A 19,031-nucleotide genomic window follows, 5' to 3' on the forward strand; every position below is an offset into this window, starting at 1 on the left:
GGCCCTTCGTAGGAAAGTGGATGGACCTTGAGGGTGTCATGCTGAGTGAAGTAAGCCAGGCAGAGAAGGACAGAAACCGTATGTTTGCACTCATAGGTCTAGCAGGAAAACAAGAGAGACCTAATGGGGAACCCGGGGGAGCGGAGGAGGGAGAGAGAGTTGGGGAGAGAGAGGGACGCAAAACTTGAGAGACTATTGAATGCTGAGAATGAACTGAGGGTTGAGGGTGAAGGGGAAGGGGTAAAAGAGGTGGTGGTGATGGTGGAGGGCACTTGAGGGGAAGAGCACTGGGTGTTGTATGGAAAACAATTTGACAATAAAATATTATGGAGGAAAAAAAAGAAGTTTCTTTAATAAGCATCTCTTGTAATTAAAGAGGGGTTTTTTGGTTAATTTGTATGTTTTTGATTTATGTGAGTTCATGAACAAGAGCTTTTCTGTCTATATGACTTAAGCCTGACAGGTAATTTTTCTCATCATTTCAGATATGTTATTTCTGTGACTGCTGGCATCCATTGCATTGAGAAGTCACTTGCCATATTCATTGTTCCTCTTGTTATATGCCGTGTTTAGGGGTGGGGTTTTGTTTGTTTGTATGGATTACTTTCTATACCTGTGAATTGGAGTCTCTGATCAGTTGTGCAAGATTCTTCCCCTTTACCTTTATTTATTTTGCCCTGTTCTCACCATCCTCACTTCATGGAGTCCTGTTAATATATGTTAGATCCCTCCAATCAACCCTATACCTGCCCCTTCCATATCTCCACACTTCATCAGTTTCTCTTCACTGTGCAGACAATATTCCTTCAGATGCACCTTACAGCTCAATTCATGTGGCTTTTTTTCTGTTATTTAGACACTGTTTGAATTTTTTTTACATTGTGTTCTACATTTTATTTACCAGAATGCTTATTTCTAGAAGTTCTGGTTAATTCCTCTTCAAATCTTCCTGTTCAACTTTTGACAAATATGATTAGATACATTAAATATTCATATTCTTCATTTGTTAATTCTAATATCAGCAAAATTTTTATTCTAATTCTGCATTGAATTGTTTTCTCAGCATTTGCTCATTATGTCTTCCTTCCTCAAGTGTTATGTGGTTTTCCCATATGCAAATTTTCCTATATATTATCATAGTGGAAATGATTTTGGACCAAGTTTAAGTTATTTGGACCCTTAAAAATGGTTCACTTCTACAAGCCTTCTAGAGCAAACCCAAAGTTTATTTAATTTAAATCTTTGGCTAGTACTATTTAGACCCAATAGGTAGTATTTATTCTGTCCTTATATTCAATGAGGCTGAGCTAGTTGTCAGGAATTGTCAGAGAAGGCATTTTTCTTTCTCTTTCCTCTCCTTAATCCAGAGTACAGATCAGGAAGGAACTTTTTATAATCTTGTTCTTGGAGTAGGACACTTTTTCGCAGTTTACCTACAAAACAAATTGCCTTTCGAGAGTATCAGTGGTAAGTGGGAGTCTAATACAAGGAGTTATGACTGCTTGTGATAACCCCTAGCTCTGTCCTCATTCCCTCTCCTTAGAAACTAACCACCAGACCACTAGAAATTTTACTACCCTATTCCAAACCTTGGGGAAGCAGGTAGATAAACTGAAGTCTATTCAATATATGTACTTTTTAGTGAAACTACACTGTGAGCCTAATTCTCTCCTGATTGTATATGTACTGATTTTTGGCCTGTACTTGTTCATCTTTGTCTTTTTAAAAAAACTCAAAACTTTTTATTTATTTATTTATTTATTTATTTATTTATTTATTTATAGAGCATAAGTGGGGAACGGCAAAGAGAAGGGAAGAGAGAGAATCTCATGCAAGCTATGTGATGTTAAGGCAGAATCTGACACAGGACTTGATTTCATGGACCGTGATATTATGACCTAACCAAAATCAAGAGCCAGACACTTAACTGACTGAGCCACCAGGTGCTCCTGCCTATCTCTTTTACAGGATGTATTGCTTTTCATATTTACCAAGTTTTGCTGTCAAAGGATCACTATTTTAACATACTTTTTTCTGTTTATTCATAATTAACATAGCTTAATGTCAAAGCTTTAGAGAGCAGTGTCCGCTCCATGAAAAACTATGCAGAGATGATAGCAGGGGACACAACAATATTATGAGAGATAATGTATTCTCTTGTGTATGGTTACCTCTGGCATCTTCCATTAGCAGATAAATGAGAGTTATATTTTAAGCCTGTTAGTATTAAGAATGATGTAATAAAGAAACATTAGAGTAGATTTTCTCATCATGGTATTATCACCAATCTGGTGTTATTATTGTTAATCACTAAGAATAGAAAGTATTATTCACAGGATGAAGGTTCTGTTGTTTTGTCATTCCTTTATAAGTTAGGTTTTTTTTAATGTTTATTTTTGAGATGAGAGTGAGAGAGCATGAGCAGGGGAGGAGCAGAGAGGGAGACACAGAATCTGAAGCAGGCTCCAGGCTCTGAGCTGCCAGCACAGAGCCTGATGAGGGGCTTGAACCCATGAGCTGTGAGATCATGACCTGAGCTGAAGGTGGAGGCTTAATCAACTGAGCCACCCAGGTGCCCCTATAAGTTAGGGTTTTTTTTAATGAAACCTGGGAATTAAAATGAATCAAACCCACATCTGGATTATGTATTAGATGGCTAGGGCTTCCATAATAAAATCCACCAACTGGGTGGCTTAAACAATGCAGATTCATTTACTCACAGTGTGCCAGCAGGGAGGGCTTCTCTGAGCTTCCCTCCTTGGTTGGCAGATGGTCACCTTCTTACTGTGTCCTCACTTAGACTTTTCTCCACGTCCTCTCTTTATGAATACACCAATTTTATGGAATTAAGGCCTTATGACCTCATTTAACCTGAACTATCTATTTATAAGACAGATATCCAAAAGCTAGGCTTTCAGTATATAAACTTGGGAGGACACAGTTCAATCTATAACTGACTATAAATAATCTAAACTGATGTTTAAAATATTTTGGTCTAAATTTGAAGGGGGTGTGAAAACATTACAAAATTGTTATCAGATATCTGAGGCTTTGCTACCTGAATCTTTCTCTCTGGTTTGCAATCTGTTCTCTGTTATAGGAGACATTGCATTTATAGTATACACTCAGAAATATTCAATCATATGAGTAATACCTGCTATGTTTTGTTCTCCATCAGAGATGAAAATCATTCATTGCTCAGCACTGAATCAAAGAAAACAAATTTCCAAAAAGACAAGAAATGACCTGCAGGCACCCTAACACTGCACTTTAAATGCTGACAAGAGATGAGATCCTGTTTTGAATTTGTTTGGAGTGGGGACAGTGATTCATCTTTCATAGATTATAATTCATAACTATGAATTTGCACATCAAACGACTTCTAGAGAGTGGCCAATTTCTCTTATCTGTTGCATTCTCAAACGATACAAAAAATAGCAAAACAATTTCACAGTGGGTAGGGATATGAAATAAAGGTTTAATTACTGATTCAGATAGTTTGTCTTAAGCCTGGTGCCAATGGGTTTATCCATTAGAAAATTCAACTAAACTATAACACTTTTTGAACCCCACCTGTGCTATCCACAATAATGAATGCAATTGTCATTTTTAAATGCTCTGGGAAAATGAAGAAAAGCAGCACAAGCTGAAGAATTGCAAAAGCTGTGCTATGGTGAAGGACCCAAGCTAGCCAATATCTGTCCAATGCAGTCATATTTGTCTAATGCATCTGGAGACTACAGAATCCAACCAGACATGCAGGGTTGCAAAAAACCAAGTCCTGAAATCCAACCTCAAGCCTCCAGTGGATATATACTTTGTGGTCTCATTCTGGTCCTCATCTGTGATTGTCACAAAACTATCCTGCAGTTCAGCATAATTCATTGCAGCGGGTGGTCTTCAGTCAGGAAAGGACAGCACCAGGAATAGCAAGGGTTATGGGATATAGTGACATTTCAATTACATATGACATTGGGTTGGATTCCACTCAAAAAATGGAAATGGGTGCATCTGGGTGGTTTGGTTGGTTAAGCGTTTGACTTTTGATTTCAGGTCAGGTCATGAGTTCATGGTTTGTGGGATCAAGCCGCATGTCAGGCTTTGTACTGACAGTATTAAGTCTACTTGGGATTCTCTGTCTCCCTCTCTCTCTGTTCCTCCAAATAAATAAATAAACTTTAAAAACAACAAAAACAAAAAACCATGAGAAAATAATTTCATAAATTTACACATTTTCTTAGGCATTCCCCACTTAAAAGGAAAAAGGAGTCACAATCACAGAGGCAAACCCTTGAAGGTTCTTTATGTCTAGTCTATTTGAACCACATATTCTCATCATGTCATACTTTAGAAAAGCTAAATGCCTTGTCTTTATGAACTCCAAGTAGCAGAAGGAACAGAACCACCTGACAATAGGAAAGAATATAGTCTGCATCAATTGACTGCATGATTACTAGATGGTTCTGGAACGGGACTATTGAGGAAGAACTCAAATTTCTAAAAGTCTCACTCTATTTTGTGCTATATACAGATTTAGATCCTTTCTATAACCCAGATGAATCCAGAATCCTAGAATTTCTTGGTTATAATTGCTTGTTTGTATAGTTTTATAGACACTAAAAATTTATATAGCAAATTACCTCTTAGTGAAATAACAGGGTCCTATTTATTCTAAAAGCATTAAATTACCAAATAGTAAGAATTTTTTTCATATTTATATACAGGTTGTATTCTTTACACAATAACATTAATATTCACTTCTACTGGGAGGTATTGTCTGGTCTAGGACCACAGAATATCTTAATGGTGAATACTAAGAATACATGCATGGCAAAGATGCAGGACTCAGAGAAGTACACACGAGAAACTAACCTGGAAAGTCATTTAACCTCTATTAGGTTGGGCAGAAATTCTGAGCTGCCGAACTTTTGTTTTACTATTTTTTTTAATGTTTATTCATTTTGAGAGAGCGCACACACACACACACACACACACACACATACACACACACACAAGCAAGGGAGGGGCAGAGAGAGGGAGAGAGAATTCGAAGCAGGCTTCACATTGTCAGCCAGAGCCCTAGGTGGGGCTTGATCTCAAAAATTGTGAGATAATGACCTGATCTGAAACAAAGAGTTAGGTGCTTAACTGACTGAGTTACTCAGGCTCCCTGAGCAACAGATCTTCTAAGAGCCTCCCTTGAATTGTGTTTGAACACAATTGACAGATTTCTCCCAGGAATCAGAAACCCAGCAATGCCTTAGGATAGATACATTTTCAAGCAAAGTTCTTCCAAGGTAGTTCTCCATCATTCAGCATAAGTCATGCATGTAACCTGTCAAACATGAAGGATTCAGGATATGCAACCCCAAAAGTATGCCACTTTGGGATGAGGATTATTATTTTTTAATGTTTTTATTTTATTTATTTTGAGAGAGAGAGGATTAATGGGGCAGGGGCAGAGGGAGGGTGAGAGGGAGAGAAAGAGAGAGAGAGAGAGAGAGAGAGAGAGAGAGAGAGAGAGAGAGAGAGAGAGAGAGGAGAGAGAGAATCCCAAACAGGCTCTGTACTGTCAGAGCAGAGCTGGATGCAGAACTCAATCCCATCAACCATGAAAACATGACCTGCCTGAGCTGAAATCAAGGGTCAGAGGCTAAGCAGACTGAGCCACCAGTATAAGTGGTATGAGGATTATTTTGAGCTCAAGGCATTTGAGAATCAACAGATGCAGGAAGACTTCTGTCCCTTCAGCCCCACCCCCATATCTTAGCTGCAGAAAGGTGCTGGCCACACATTAGCAGGAAAAGAAGAGGAACTCTTAACACTAGAGAGGGAGAGTCTACACAGTTTTCATACACAGACTTTGCTAAAATAACCTTGATCTCCCACGAGGTCCCTCATGTATTTCCTAGTCACTTCCTCATGATTTACTGACCCTTCCTTTCCTTTATGAGAATAGTGTGTGGCTCAAGGTCCTAACCTTACCCAATCCTTTTCATTGAACTCTCATGCCCATAACTATTAATAATAATGGTGGGCCTCTTCCTCCATTAATTTCTTTTGTTCGTTTGACTTGCAGACTCTCAGGCAAAAATCCAAGAAGGCAGAGGAAAAGTTTTTCCTCCTTAACAAACACTAGCTAATAGGGAGGCTAACAAAAAGACATTAGTCCTAGTTTGAAATTTTCAATGACGCTGTCACAGTGTTTCATGCACATAAGTTTTCAAGAAGACAGGGAAACAACACACACAGTTGCCAATCACTGTGTTTCTAAATGCACTAAAGCCTTCAAAGTCAGTCTGATTTTACAAATATAGTACATCTTATTTTCCTAATTTACAAGTGAGAAAGTCAAAGCTTAGAGAGTTTAAATAACTTGCTTCAGGACAAACAGATTTCTCTTTGTATTTAGCTCTTGCCCTTCCTACTGCACTATCCTGCCTTCCTGTGGCAAGCATCTTAAATGAGTTCCCCTCTGTTATGTGTATGCAGTGTAGGCTGATGTAAGATTCCTAGTGTGTGTGGCCATTGCTGCATATACTTTTCCCCATGTCCCCTTTTGATCCAGCTCACGTGCCTTAAATGTGTGACTGCTGAGTTACGATTTAATGTTGAGCTTTTCCAGACTGTGATATACAAATGTTGGCTTAAACTGTAGTATTAAAGCTAAAATAATCCCAAATTGGTTTCCTTTTGGAGTCTTCCTCTGGTTTATATTTTGGCACCATGAGTAATTTTTTTTAAATTATTGAGACACAGAGAAATAGAGCATGCGTGGGGGAGGGGCAGAGAGAAGGACACAGAAGCTGAAGCAAGCTCCAGGCTCCAAGCTGTCAGCTCAGAGCCTGATGTACAGCTAAAACCCACAAACCGTGAGATCATGACCTGAGCCGAAGTCAGATGCCCAACCGACTGAGCCATGGAAAATGCTTCCTTAAAATAGTTGAAGATTTAAGGGCATATTAATATTAGGTATAATTTTGTGCTTTGATTTCTATGCTGATCAGTCTTAATTCTGACATTTCACCATTGGGTATATGCCTTCTATCTCAGAAATATCTTGAATTACAATAACATACTTCTCAAAGAAAACATGACATGTAAAATCTTAGCTATTTCAATTCTGTGCACATAGCAAAAATATTTTGGTCTAAACAATAGTTTCTTTTAGAGTTCCTTTGAAAGGGAGCAATATTTGTTAATTTAACTGCATCTTTATAAGTCATTAAAATTAACAGAATTGGAGAGAGAGAAGGAGAAAGAGCTAATTCACTTCAAGCAAAAGAGATTGGCATTTAAATATTTCAGAATTTTTTACTGTGTCAAGTTCGAGTATCCAATGCTTGGCTGAGTATGAAGAGTGAGGCTGTGATGGATTGAGGCCCAAGGAAGGGCCAAGCTCTCCTAAGGGGATACATGCAGACAGGTAGGCCTGGCTAATTACACATGCTCAGTGGATCGCAAAGCCTGGATTCTGGCTTATGGGAACTCAGTTATAGATCAGGCCCCAGGATTCTCCAAAGTCAGGTATTGGAGTATCCTGACAAATGAGCAGAACTGAAGGATAAGATAATGAATAAATATAATATAAAGATAACAAAACCCTGTATTCAGAACTTGTCACTGTAGATGAAGAAGTATGTAGTGTGCATACCTATGTGTCTGTGAGATACGCAGTGTGTATGGTATGCACATGCGCATATGGGGATGGTGTGCATATATGTATGTGTGGTATGAGATATGCATACGCCTGTGATGCAGTCATGTGTGTGTTGTGCTTTTGTGTCTGGAGTGGTGGTGGTGTGTGTATGGAGTGTATGATGTGGTTGTGGTATGCATTTGCACGTGGGTGGGTGATGTGCGTGAGTGTATGTGTAGTATGTTGTGTGGCATGCATATGTGCATGACTGTGTGTATGTGTGTGTGTGTGTGTGTGTGTGTGTGTGTGTGTGTGTATCTAAGTGTCTTATCACTGCAGTTATCATAACATGTATTCCAGAACCAAGCACTGGGACTCTAGAAATAAGGAATTCCAGTGGTTAGTACATTCTAAGTAGAATCAGCAGAAGAAAACTCATCAAGGACTTTAACCAGCAGTTCCACAGATAACCCAAGAAGAATGGTTTGATTCACACTTTAATAAAGGACATGAACTTACTGAGGCTCTTTTCTGGAGCCTAGGTGGGTGTAAAGATTGGAGTGGTTTAGTCCTACAAGGAGACTGAATCCAGATGTGGCAGCAACACTATAAAACAGAAGAGGGGCAGAGGGGGTGGAATGACATATGGAACCACAGCCAAATGAAGTTCCAATAGTCTGGACAAAACTACATCTCATTTTCCTCAATGGCAAAATATGGGATATGATTACCTCTAAGAATCCCCATGTTCTAATGATGTAAACATTTGGCTCTATGATTCTGAGGTAAAAATCTGTAATATTATTGTGTGGGCATTGGGAAAAGTAGATTTGTTACAAAATAATGTTTAGAACCTTTTAAAGTAGAAAAGTGAAATAGGCATAACTTATTAAAAGTTGCTAACACACTATTACCATGAAATCTGTCAACCTCCAAAAATAAACAACTAAAAATTGAGGTATCAAGAATGATAGAGGCCTTGAAGAGCTATTACCCACATAAGGACACTGCCTCACATCATTTTATTTATCTTTTAATCTTTATTCTCTGTTGATTTAACAAATTTCAATTTTATAATGCAGTGTTATCAATGATCTTCACTGTGCTTTGCATTATATCCTAAAAAGTTATTTATTGTATAGCTAGAAATTTCTACCACTTCTTATCAATTTCATCCTACTCCCCACCCATCCCTGGTAAACACTTCTCTACTTTCTGTTTGTATAAGTTTGACTTTTTAAAAAATTTCACATATAAGTGATACCACACAGTATTTGCCTTTCCCTTTGGCTTTTCACTTAGTGTCACACTCTCACAGTTGATCCATGTTGTCCCAAAAGCAGGATTTTCTTCTTTCTCATGGCTGAATATGTTTAATTGTATATATACCACATCTTCTTCATTCATGCATCTGGTGATGGATACTTAGTTTTTTTCCATATCTTGGCTCTTGTAAATAATGCTGCAATAAACACAGGGTATAGATATTTCTCTGGTATCTGGTATTCATTTCCTTTGGATATATGCCCAGAAATGAAGTTGATACCATATTATATGGTAGTTCTATATTTATTTTTTCTGAGTAACCTTTGCACTGTTTTGCATAATGGCTACACGAATTTGCATTCCCACCACCAATGGATGAAGAACTCCTTTTCTTCATATCCTCACTAACTCATTACTTTGTGTCTTTTTGATTTTAGCCATTCTGACAACTGTGAGGTGATATTTCATTGTGTTTTTTATATACATACTTTATTGCCAAGTTGGTTTCCTTAAAACACTCAGTGCCCCTCCCAAGTGCCCTCCTCCATGTCTATTACATCCCTTTTCCTTTTCCCCTCCACCTTCAGTCCTCAGATTGTTTGTAGTATTCAAGAATCTCTTGTGATTTGCCTCCCTCCCTCTCCCTCTTTTCCCTCCCTTCCACTCCCCATGGTCCTCACTAAGTTTCTCCTGTTAGATTTATGAGTGAAAACATAAGGTATCTGAACTTCTCTGCCTGACTTATTTCACTTAGCAGGACACCATCGAGTTCCATCTACGTTGCCACAAATGGCCAGATCTCATTCTTTCTCATTGCCATGTAATACTCCATTATATATAAAAACCACATCTTCTTGATTCATTCATCAGATGATGGACAGTTAGGCTCTTTCCATGATTTGGCTATTGTTGAAGGTGCTGCTATGAACATTGGGGTAATGTGGCTTTATGCATCAGCACTTCCGTATCCCTTGGGTAAATCCCTAGCAGTGCTATTGCTGGGTCATAGGGGAGTTCTATTGTTAATTTTTTGAGGAACCGCCACACTGTTTTCCTTAGCACCTGTGCTAGTTTACATTCCCACATTTAATGCAGGAAGGTGCCCGTTTCTCCACATCCTCTCCAGAATCTATACTCCCCTGATATGTTTATTTTATTTTATTTTATTTTATTTTATTTTATTTTATTTTATTTTATTTTATTTTTAATGTTCTTTATTTATTTCTGAGAGACAGAGAGAGACAGTGCAAGCAGAGGAGGGTCAGAGAGAGAGGGAGATACAGAATCTGAAGCAGGCTCCAGGCTCTGAACTAGTTGTCAGCCCAGAGCCCGATGTGGAGCTCGAACCCATGAACCATGAGATCATGACCTGTGCTGAAGCCAGATGCTTAACTGACTGAGCCACCCAGGTGCCCCTGATTTGTTCATTTTAGCCACTCTGAGTGGCATGAGGTGGCATCTCAGTGTGGTTTTGATTTATATTTCACTGATGACGAGTGACACTGAGCGTTGTTTCATGTGTCTGTTGGCCATCTGGATGTCCTCTTTGGAGAAGTGTCTGTTCAGGTCTTCTGCCCATTTCTTCACTGTATTATTTGTTTTGGGGGGTGTGGAGTTTGGTGAGTTCCTTGTAGATCTTGGACATTAGCCCTTTATCCGATATGTTATTTGCAACAATCTTTTCCTGTTCCATTAGCTGCCTATTAGTTTTTGTAATTGTTTTCTTTGCAGTGCAGAAGCTTTTTATCTTGATGAGGACCCAATAGTTCATTTTTGCTCTTGATTCCCTTGCCTTTGGGGATGTGTCGAGTAGGAAATTGCTGTGGTTGAGGTCAAGGAGGTTGTTTTCTGCTTTCTCCTCTAGGGTTTTGATGTTTTCTTGTCTCATATTCAGGTACTTCATCCATTTTGAGTTTATTTTTGTGTATGGTGTAAGAAAGTAGTCTAGTTTCATTCTTTTGGATGTTGCTGTCCAGTTCTCCCAGCACCACCTGATAAAGAGGCTGTCCTTTTTCCAATGGATACTCCATCCAGCTTTGTCAAAGATTTATTGGCCATAAATTTGTGGGTCCAATTCTGGGTTCTTTATTATATGCCATTGGTCTATGTGTCTGTTTTTGTGCCAATACCATATTGTATTGATGATGACAACTTTATAGTAGAGACTAAAATCTGGAATTGTGATGCCTCCCATTTTGGTTTTCATTTTCAGTTACTTTGGCTATTCAGGGTCTTTTGTGGCTCCATAAAAATTTTAGGAGAGTTTATTCTAGCTTTGAGAAGAATGCTGATGCAACTTTGGTTGGAATTGCATTGAATGTGTAGATTGCTTTGGGTAATAATGACATTTTAACAATTTGTATTCTTCCAATCTATGAGTATGGAATGTTTTTCCATTTCTTTTCGTCTTCTTCAATTTCTTTCATAAATTTTCTATAGTCTTCTTTGAATAGGTCTTTTACATCTTTGGTTAGGTTTATCCCTAGGTACTTTATGGTTTTTGTGCAATTGAGAACATGATCAGTTTCTTGATTTCTCTTTCTGTTTCTTCAGTATTGGTGCATAAAAAGGCAACCAATTTCTGTACATTGATTTTGTATTCTGCGACTTTGCTGAATTCATGGATCAGTTCTAGTAGGCTTTTGGTGGAGTCTGTCAGGATTTCCATGTAGAGTATCATGTCATCTGTGAAAAGTGGAAGTTTGACCTCCTTTTTGCCAATTCTGATGCCTTATTTCCTTTTGCCAATTCTGATGCCTTATTTCCTTTTGTTGTATAATTGCTGATGCTAAGACTTCCAGCACTGTGTTAAACAACAGTGGTGAGAGTGGACATCCCTGACGTGTTCCTGATCTCAGGGTGAAATCTCTCAGTTTTTCCTCATTGGGGATGATACTAGCTGTGGGCTTTTCATAAATGACTCTTATGATGTTTAAGTAAGTTCCCTCTATCCTGATTTTCTCAAGGGTTTTTATGAAGAAAGGGTACTGTATTTTGTCAAATACTTTTTCTGCATCTATCTACAGGATCATATGGTTTTGATGTGATGTATCACAGTGATGGGTTTGCTAATATTGAACCAGCCCCATAACCCAGGAATAAATCCCATGTGATGATGATGTATAAATTTTTTTATATGCTGCTGAATTTGATTTGCTAGTATCTTGTTGAGTATTTTTGCATCTGTGTTCATTAAGGATATTGACCTGTAGTTCTCTTTTTTTGTTGGGTCTCTGTCTGGTTTGGGAATCAAAGTGATGCTGGATTCGTAGAATGAGTCTGGAAGTTTTTCTTCTATTTCTATATTTTGGAATAGCTTGAGAAGAATGGGTATTAACTCTGCTTTAAATGTCTGATAGAATTCCCCAAGGAAGCCATCTGGCCACGGGCTCTTATTTATTGGGAGACTTTTGATAACTGATTTAATTTATTCACTGGTTATGGGTATGTTCAGATTTTGTATCTCTTCCCGTTTGAATTTTGGTAGTGTATGCGTGTCTAGGAATTTTTCCATTTCTCCTAGGTTGTCCAATTTGTTGGCATATAATTTTTTTATAGTATTCCCTGATGATTGCTTGTTTTTCTGAGGGATTGGTTTTAATATATCCATTTTCATTAGTGGTTTTGTCTCTTTGGGTGTTGTCGTCTTATTTCTATCTGATGAGTCTGGCTATAAGTTAATCAATTTTGTGGGGGTTTTTGCCCCCCAAAAACCAACTCTTGGTTTTGTTGATCTGTTCAACTGTTTTTTCTGATTCTATATTGTTTATTTCTGCTTTGATCTTTATTATTTCTCTTATTCTTCTGGGTTTAGGGTGCTCTTGCTGCTCCCCTTCTAGTTCCTTTAGGTGCTCCATTAGATTTTGAATTTGTGCTTTTTCTCGTTTGTTGAAATAGGCCTGGATTGCAATATACTTTCCTCTTAGGACTGCCTTTGCTGCATCCCAGAGAATTTGGATTGTTGTATTTTTGTTTTCATTTGTTTCCATATACTTTTTAATTTCTTCTCTAATTGCCTGATTGGCTCTTTCATTTTTTAGTAGAGTGGTCATTAATCTCCATGATTTTGGAAGTTTTCCAGACTTTTTCCTGTGATTGATTTCAAGTGTCATAGCATTGTGATCTGAAAGTGTGCATGGTATGATCTCAGTTTGTTTATATTTATGGAGGGCTGCTTTATGACCCAGTGCCTTGGAGAATGTGCCATGCCCACTGGAGAAGAAAGTGAATTCCCTAGCCTCAGGATGTAGAGTTCTAAATGTATCTGTCAAGTCCATCATTTCCAATGTGTTGTTCTGGTCCATTGTTTCTTTAGTGTTATTCTTTCTGGTTGATCTATCCATTACTGTAAGTAGAGTATTAAAATCCCCTGTAATTAGCACATTCTTATCAATAGGATTGTTTCTGTTTGTGATGAATTGTTTTATGTATTTGGGTGCTTCTGAATTCGGCACAGAGGTTTATAGTTGTTAGGTCTTCCTGATGGAAAGACCCTATAATTATTATATAATGTCCTTCTTCATCTTTTGTTACTGCCTTTACTTTAAAGTCCACTTGTCTGATATAAGTATGGCTTCTCTGGCTTCCTTTTGACTTCCAGTTGCATGATAGACATATTTCCATCCCCTTCCTCTAAATCTGAAGGTGTCTTCTGGTCTAAAATGAGTCTCTTGTAGACAGCGAAGAGATGGACTTTGTTTTTGCTTTTGTTTTTGTTTTTGTTTTTTAATCCAGTCTGCTGCCCTATGTCATTTGATTGGAACATTTACATTCAGTGTTATTATTGAAAAACAATTAAATAACATGGGCTTAGATTCTTTTTATTCTCTTTAGGGTTCATGTTTGTAGTGGTGTCTCTGGTACCTTGTGTTCCTTGCAACATTTCTCTCATAGAGTTCCTCTTAGGATTTCTTGTAGGGCTGGTTTGGTGGTGATGAGTTTCCTCAATTTTGTTTATTTGGGAAAAACTTTATCTGTTCTTCTATTTTGAATGACAGACTGGATGGGTAAAGGATTCTTGGCTGCATATTTTTTCTGTTCATCACATTGAAGATTTCCTGCCATTTCTTTCTGGCCTGCCAAGTTTTAGTAGGTAGGTCTGTAACCAATCTGATAGGTTTCCCTTTGTACGTGAGGGCCCTTTTATCCCTAGCTGCTTTCAAAATTCTCTCTTTATCCTTATATTTTGCCAGTTTCACTATAATATGTCTTGCTGAAGGTCGAGTCATGTTACATCTGAGGGGAGTTCTCTGTGTCTTTGGATTTGAATGTCTATTTCCTTCTTCAGATTGGGGAAGTTCTCCACTATCATTTGATCAAGCACCCCTTCAGGACCTTTTTTCTCTTCTTCTTCTTCTTTATGAATCCCTATGATACAGATATTGTTCCATTTGATTGTATACTAAGTTCTCGAACTCTCCTTTTGTACTCATGGATCAATTTATCTCTCTTTTTCTTGGCTTCTTTCTCTTTCTATAATTGTGTTTTCTAACTCACCTATTCTCCTCTCTGCCTCTTCAATCCATGTAGTGGCAGTCTCCATTTATTTATGCACCTCATTTATAGCATTTTAAATTAATAACAGCTATTTTTAAGGGCCATTGTGTTTGTATCAATAGCTTCTCTGATGTCTTCCATGTTTCTTTTCAAGCCCAGCGATTAATTTTACGACAATTGTCAAAAATTCTTGCTCAATTATGTTGCTTATATCTGTTTTGAGTAGTTCCATAGCTGTGATTTCTTCCTGGAATTTCTTTTTTTAATGTTTTTATTTATTTTTGAGAGACGGAGAGAGACAGTGAGAGCAGGGAAGGATCAGAGAGAGAAGTAGACACAGAATCTGGAGCAGGTTCAGGCTCTGAGCTAGCTTTGAGCATACAGCCCAATGTGGGGCTCAAACTCACGAACTGTGAGATCATGACCTGAGCCAAAGCCAGACACTTTACCAACTGAGCCACCCAGGTGCCCTCTTCCTGGAATTTCTTTACAGTATAGTTCTTTTGTTTCATCATTTTGGCTAGCTTTCTGTCTCCTGTTAGTTTTGAAATATTTTTATGCACTCTGCCCCTGTGAATATTGCTATATTAAAGGAGGCTCATTGACTGTCTAGGGCTTGTCTGTTTAGGAAGTGGTGTTTCTGGGTTTCTCTTGTTGTGCCTTTATTTTATTTCCCTACTCAGTGATATTTGGGACTCTCCACCACGTGTACGTTGGCTTTTTTCTTGAGGTAGCCCTATAAGACTGTCTTCTTTGTGGACTCTGTGTCTTTTCCTCTCAGTCTTGTAGATCAGAGTATTATGGCTTCAGTCCTTCTTAGTTTGATAATTGCTGGTAGGTGAAAATTACAGAGCTTTCTAGTTTTTTGCTATCTTGCCCCAATCTATTGTATGGATTCATTATATATTTTGGATGTATGATGTATGATTTGCAAATATTTCTACCATTTTTTAGGTGGCTTTTTTTTGATGCTTTCCTTGCTGTGCAGAAGCTTTTAATTTTGTTGTAGTTTAACTTACTTATTTTTTATTTTGTTGACTTTGCTTTTGGTGTCAACCCTAAGAATATCACTACAAGACTCATCTCAAAGAACTTACCCCCTATGTTTTCTTCTAGGAGTTTAATGCTTTCAGGTCTTATATTCAAGTCTTTAACACATTGCATGTGGTATAGGAGAGAGGTCTGGTTTCATTTTTGCATGTGGCTGTCCAGTTTTCCCAAAACCATTTATTGAAGAGACTATCTTTTCCCCATTGTATCTTCTTGTGTCTTTTTTGTTCATAAATTAATTAGCCATATAGACCTCAGTTTATTTCTGGGGTCTTTATTCTGTTCCATTGATCTATATGTCTGTGTTTATGCCAATACTATACTGTTTTGATTACTATAGTTTTGTAGTATACCTTGAATCAGGGTGTGTGATGTGTCCAGCTTTGTTCTTTTTTCTCAAGTTTCCTTTTGCTCCTAATAGTCTTTTCTGTTTCCATACAAATATTAGGACTATTTTCATTTTTCTGTGAAAATGTCATTGGGATAGGAATTGCACTAAATCTGCAGATTGCTTTGGGCAATATGGCCCTTTGAACAATATTAATTCTTCTAATCCATGAGCACAGAGTATCTTTCCATTTATTGGTGCTTTTTACTTTTTGGTGTACACATCTTTCCCTTCCTGGTTAATTATATCTATGTCTATATCTATACATCTATATCTATGTCAATCTATCTGTATATAACTATATATAACTATATATAGTTAGTTATATATGTAATTAAGTATTACATATATAGTTATATATAAGAAATAAAAATTATTTTATATGTAAAAGAAATAAAAATGTTTCTCACATGACTTCTTTATTTATTCATCTCCTGATGGACACTCGGGTTACTTCCATATATAGGCTACTGTAAACAATGCTGCAGTAAACATAGGGGTGCATATATCTTTTCAAATTAGTGTTTTTACTTCCTTTGGGTCAATAATCAGTCATGAAATTATTGGATAATATAGATTTCTATTTTTAATTTTTAAGGAACTCCATACTGTTTTCCACAGTGGCTGCATCAGTTTGCATTCCCACCAACAATGCACCAGGGTTTCTTTTTCTCCACATCCTTATCAACACTTGTTATTTCTTGCCTTTTTAAAAATGTTTTATTTAGTTTTGATACAGAGAGAGACAGAGCATGAGATGGGGAGGAACAGAGAGAGAGGGAGACACAGCATCAGAAGTAAGCTCCAGGCTCTGAGCCATCAGCACAGAGCCCAACGTGGGGCTCAAACCCACAAACGTGAGATCATGACCTGAGCCGAAGTCAGAGACTTAACCAACTGAGCCACCCAGGCGCCCCATCTCTTGCCTTTTTGATTCTAGACATTCTGACAGGTGTAAGGTGATGTCTTGTTGTGGTTTTGATTTGCATTTCCTGGATGATTCCTCGTGGAGGCAAGGCCGAGGACAAGGAGTGGATGCCTGTCACCAAGCTGGGCTGTCTGGTCAAGGACATGAAGATCAAGTCCCTGGAGGAGATCTATCTCTTCTCCCTGCCCATCAAGGAATCGGAGATCATTGACTTCTTCCTGGGGGCATCTCTTAAGGATGAAGTCTTGAAGATTATGCCTGTGCAAAAGCAGACCAGCGCTGGCCAGCGGACCAGGTTCAAGGCATTTGTTGCCATCGGAGATTACAACGGACACGTTGGTCTGGGTGTTAAGTGTTCCAAGGAGGTAGCCACCGCCATCCGTGGGGCCATCATCCTGGCCAAGCTTTCCATCGTCCCTGTGAGGCGAGGCTACTGGGGGAACAAGATTGGCAAACCCCACACTGTACCATGCAAGGTGACAGGGCGCTGTGGCTCTGTGTTGGTGCGCCTCATCCCTGCCCCCAGAGGCACTGGCATTGTCTCAGCGCCTGTACCTAAGAAGCTACTGATGATGGCTGGTATCGACGACTGCTACACCTCAGCCCGGGGCTGCACTGCCACCCTTGGCAACTTCGCCAAGGCCACTTTTGATGCCATTTCTAAGACCTACAGCGATCTCACCCCTGACCTTTGGAAAGAGACGGTGTTCACCAAGTCTCCCTATCAGGAATTCACTGACCATCTTGTGAAGACCCACACCAGAGTCTCTGTGCAGAGGACCCAGGCTCCAGCTGTGGCCACCACATAGTTTTGTGCCAGAAAAATAAAGCAAATTAAAGCTTGTTAAAAAAAAAAAAAAAGATGTTGAGCATCTTTTCATGTGTTATGGCCATCTGTATGGCTTTTTTTAAAAATGTCTATTCAGGTCTTCTGCCTGCTTTTTATTAGATTTTTTTTGAAGTTGAGTTTTATAAGTTCTTTATATATTTTGGGCATATCATTTGCAGATATCTTCTCCAAATAAATAGGTTGCCGTTTCTTTTTGTTGGTGGTTTCATTCACTGTACAAATGCACTTTTTTGGCATAGTCCCAACAGTTTATTTTTGCTTTTATTTCCCTTGCCTGAGGAATCTAGAAAAAAAATACCATGACCAATGTCAAAGAAATTACTGTCTATGTTATCCTCTGGAAGTTTTATGGTTTCAGACCTCACATTTAGGTATTTATTCTACTTAATTTTTGTGTATGGTGTAAGAAGGTAGTCCAGATTAATTCTTTTACATGTGGCTGCCCAGTTTTCCCAAAACCATTTATTGAAGAGTCTGTCTTTTCCTCATTGTATATTCTTTACTCCTTTGTCATAGATTAATTGATCATGTAAGTGTGGGTTTATTTCTGGGCTCTATATTTTGTTCTAGTGATCTTTGTGTCTGATTTGTGCCAGTACCATACTCGTTTGATTACTACAGCTTTGTAGTATATCTTGAAATCTGGAACTGTGATATCTCCAGTTTTGTTCTTCTCTCTCAAGATTCTGTTAGTTATTCAGGGTCTTTTGTGGTTCCATACTAACCTTGATTTCCTAATTTCACTTTATAATAGTTTATTGTTAGCATCCAAAAATGCAGCTGATATTTGTATATTGATTTTGTATCTTAAAACATTATTAATTTATTAGTTTTAACAGTATTTCATTGGGGTCTAATTTTTTGAGGCTAACTAGATCTCATTTATAATTAATTACTCTAACAAAAAAGGAGACATTTATATTCCATTTTATTCTTTTGCCTATTCCCATGGGTTCACAACCTAAAAAGTAAGGCAGAATATTCTTAGGTAAGTAAATTTACTACAAACAACTTAATGATTTCATTCATTCAAGTTCAAGAATTGTTAAGATTTTTTAAATACTTTACTCTTAGTTGTCTTGTAAATTATCTTGTTTATTTTCAGACATGTCACCTATCTCACTTGGGTAATTTTATTAAAGTAACTTATGTTTTCAATCTTTATATTAACATATTCCTAGAGGCTATTTAACAAGCATGCCTTTTATCTCCTAAGAGATAAAATTTAACAAATGAAGGCTTTCATGGTTTAGATAGATCTGTTGGTTTGATTTTTTTCATATGCCCATCAACATATTTTAAGCAGAGTATAGATAAATGTTTTACTTGTCCATTCAACCCAAGTTGTTTCTTTTTTTCTTCTATAAATTTCAACTGCTGCTTGCAGCAGGATTATTCATTAGATTCATTAAAT

The 19,031-nt window shown here is 37.8% G+C and overlaps 1 pseudogene; it reads left to right on the forward strand.

The window, feature by feature from the left end:
- Window positions 1-16,835: 16,835 nt before the first annotated feature.
- On the forward strand, window positions 16,836-17,611 carry LOC115290619 (annotated as a pseudogene).
- The last annotated feature ends 1,420 nt before the right edge of the window (window positions 17,612-19,031 follow it).

This window comes from Suricata suricatta, chromosome 4 (assembly GCF_006229205.1).
Source record: "Suricata suricatta isolate VVHF042 chromosome 4, meerkat_22Aug2017_6uvM2_HiC, whole genome shotgun sequence".
Classification (NCBI taxonomy): domain Eukaryota; kingdom Metazoa; phylum Chordata; class Mammalia; order Carnivora; family Herpestidae; genus Suricata; species Suricata suricatta.